Below are 3,820 nucleotides of genomic sequence, written 5' to 3'. Positions count from 1 at the left end.
TATAGTCCTCTCAAGGCGAGGACGTGTAGTCCTCTCAACGGTGAGGGTAACTAGTACCCAAGATGAGGGCGTGTAGCCCTCTCAAGGCGAGGACGTGTAGTCCTCTGATGGTGAGGGCGTGCAGCCCTCTGATGGTGAGGACGCATAGTCCTCTCAAGGCGAGGACATGTAGTCCTCTCAACGGTGAGGGTAACTAGTACCCAAGGTCCACCCTTATGAGAAAGCAAGAGATCGATTCATCGAGAGGGCCGGTCATCCCAAATCCACAAGATTTGGACATTAGATGTAGGAAATCTATGTAGTTAACATGATTTTGAGGGATGCAAATGCATGCAACCTTTGTCGTGAAATGCGGTAAATGCAGACTTCATATGAAACAATGTAATGTAATGGAAAGTTGTACAACGTTCATGACATTCTTTCCCTATTTTGTGATTTTGATTTTGATTTAATTTTTTTGGAAAACACAGATTGACTGTCCTTTTGAAAGAGGTGATTATTCATGCAGCCTCATCCTATCTTTTTGTAAATCTCTCCGGGAACTCCCTCAGAGTGCATGTTCTTTTTGATTTAGTCAGTTGACCATTTTGGAGTGACGGCAATGGAGTCGTTTGATGTTTGATCAATCCATTGAAATCTTAGGGTTTGTCCCCCTTTTTTTTTGTTAAAAACATCGATGGGTGAGAACTTTTGATCGGCCCCTATGTTCACTTGAGGCTCATGCACGGTGCCCCTCATTGCCCCAGTGTAAGGCTTTGAGGTACCAATCGTTGTCTTTCGTCATGACCTTGTAGGAGGGAACCTATTGGGTGAGAACTTCTAATCTGCCCCTAGGTTCGCTTGAGAGTTTTTTGCATGGTGCCTTTCGTTGCCCCAGTGTAGGGCTTAGAGGTACCAAGTGTTGTCTTGTTTTCACGACCTCGTAGTGAGGAAGAATGAAAGAAGCAGTTGATTCTTGCAAAAAGAATTTTCCAAGGACGAGAAATAGTTGAAGGATTTTTTTTCAGTTGATGGATTAAGTCAAATGACTCCTATGTAGAAGCAAGATGTTTTGATGTTTTGATGATGCCAAAGGATCAAGTGCTTCCAAGTTTTATTCAAGACAAGAATCCAAGAAAATCAAGATATATGATCAAGTTGATCTCTAGAATCTTAGGAAGAAGTTTCCAAATTGAAGAAGCAAAAGGTTTGACCAAGGAATTCTATCCTTTCAAATTGAGATTTGCTCTCTGGTAATCGATTACCAGCAGTTTGAAAATGTTTTAATTCAAACTTTTAAAACCTGTAATCGATTACATAAGTCTTGTAATTGATTACCAGAGGGGATTTTCAGAAAATAATTTCCAAGAGACATATCTATTCAAATGTTTTATGAACGGCCATTCAAATGTTTTAAAGAGAGTTTTCATTGCCCAAACAGTTTTATCCTCTCGAAAGACCAAGAGTTTTTCTGAACTGAAATGTCTTATCCTCTCAAAAGATTCCTTGGTCAACCACTTGCATATTCAATAAGGAATTTTTGATTGATCTTCATTGTACAATCTATCCCTTTTAAGAGAGATGTCTTCTTCTTATTTCTGAAAAGGGATTAAGAGACCGTGGGTCTCTTGTAGTAGAGGATTCTTGAACACAAGGGAAGGGTTGTCCCTATGTGCATTGTTAATCCAAAAAGAGAGAGTGAAAGTTTAATTGGGGAATAATATTCGTATCTTAATTCAATCCCCTCTTCTTCTCAAGGTAACTGAGGCCATTTGTCCAACATCCTATTCTTGATAACTCACTTCTCTCTAAAAAGACAAAATGAGGTCACATGAACGTCTATATTTTTACTTGAAAACACAGTCAATCAAATGCCTTTTTATTTTTTATTTTGAAACTTATTTTTTATTTTGAAACTTATTTGTTTTGAACTTTGCTCATTGTTTTACGGCACCCCCACCAACGTGCAAGATGAGTAATCTCTGATTGAACGGTCTTGGAAGTCAACACTCAGGAGCGCAGGTTGCTTGAGCAAACAGACCAATGGCTTACACTCACATTCCGGTGGAAGTTGAATAAGCAAAGATGTGTTCGTGAGAGGATGTCCATTTTATCTATATCATTTAACATTGTAACTGTGGTTTATGGCATAAACTTGGAAATCCTGATGAGTCATAACAACAGCTTCCAGAATTGCCCCATGTATGGTGTTGCTTGTTAATGTTAGGATTCAACAAGCGATTCTCCTCAAATTTCAGCCAGCCCGTATCAATTAGACCTTGCACCTTACGCTTCAGAGCCCTACAATGCTCAATGGAACGCCCCGGGGCTTCTCCGTGACAAGCACACGTTGCGTTCGAGTCGTATTCTCGGAGAAATGGAGGTTGATGAACCTTGGCTAGGGTTATGGCTACCATTGAATTATCAAGTAGATATGGGATCAAGTTTAGCATATGACAACGGAATTTGGGGTGAACCCTACAGGCCTTTTGCTGCAAAATTCCTTTTTGTTGGTGTTTTTTTTTTGGTTTGTGCTAAAGGTGGTCTTCGTTATTGGAAGTGCGGTAGACAGACTTTGTGGTTGATTTAGGGATGGCCTTTGTGGATAACTGGGTGGTGGGTAAGGAGAAGGTTTGTTATTGGCTGAGTAATGACATTGTTGGGTTGGTGGGAAACTTGGCCGTATAGGAATGGCAGTCACAGCATGGGTTTCTCCCTCTTTCTCACCCTCTTCATTTGCCCCAGTTTTCTCAGTCGTCCTAGTAGGATGATCAAATTCTCCTCTTTTTGGATCCACTTCGATCTTTTTGCTAGCGAAGACCAAATCTGTAAAACTTGAAGGTGTGTAACCCACCATTTTTTTCATAGTAGAACACCGGTCACGTGTCTACTATCATTGTGATAATCTCTTTCTCTGTTTTTGGGGGTGCTACTTGAGTTGCCAAGTCTCTCCATCTTTGGGCGTATTCTTTGAAAGATTCGTGCCCCCTTTTTGCACACTTTTTGTAGTTGCATCCTATCCGGAGCCATATCAGAATTGTACTGACACTGCCTAATGAAGGCAACCATTAGGTCCTTCCAAGAATGGACTCAAGAAGGTTCCTAAGTTAGTATACCAGGCGACAGTTGTCCTAGTAAGACTTTCTCAGAAAAAATGTATCAGCAGTTTCTCATCTTTTGCGTATGCCCCCATCTTCCGACAGTACATCTTTAGATGGTTCTTGGAGCGAGTAGTCCCCTTGTACTTGCCAAAGTCCAGCACCTTGAACTTGGGAATGACCATGTTTGGGTATTAGGAACAACTTTTCTAGGTTAGCAAAGGCATAATCTTCACCTCCTTCAATGGCCCTGAGCCTTTCCTTTAGATGATCCGCCTTTCCCTTTTCGGCCATAGCAGGAGGGGCTCTTCCCACCACAAAACGCAATGGTTGTGGTTGTGGGCGAAACTGAGGGCCCTCCAAAGTGTTTTCAAAGGGTATACCACCAACTGCTTGCCCTTCAGTGGCATATCCGAGCCAAGGCTCGAAGTCAGCTAGATTGTGGTGGGGAATTTCATGTGTCTCCCCCATGGTTTGAGAGATATGTGCCTGATGAGGTTATTGGTTCTCAATGAGTATCGGAGTGGAGTTATTGAGATTTTCATTGAGAGTGTATGCCACATTGGGTGGTGTATAGTTGGGAGGCAAGCCATATGATGGGAAGGCGTGCTCGTTTTGAATTTGCACATCATGGGGTCGTCCGTACTTCCTAAATCTTTGCCTACCATATTTGAGGTTGGATGATTCATTTGCTTGAAGCCGGATGGGGACGTCGGGTTCACCTTAGCAACAACGCTGGTAGC

This window comes from Glycine soja, chromosome 8 (assembly GCF_004193775.1).
Source record: "Glycine soja cultivar W05 chromosome 8, ASM419377v2, whole genome shotgun sequence".
NCBI lineage: Eukaryota > Viridiplantae > Streptophyta > Magnoliopsida > Fabales > Fabaceae > Glycine > Glycine soja.
The sequence above is the reverse complement of the archived record's forward strand: the minus strand, read 5'-3'. Positions refer to the sequence as shown.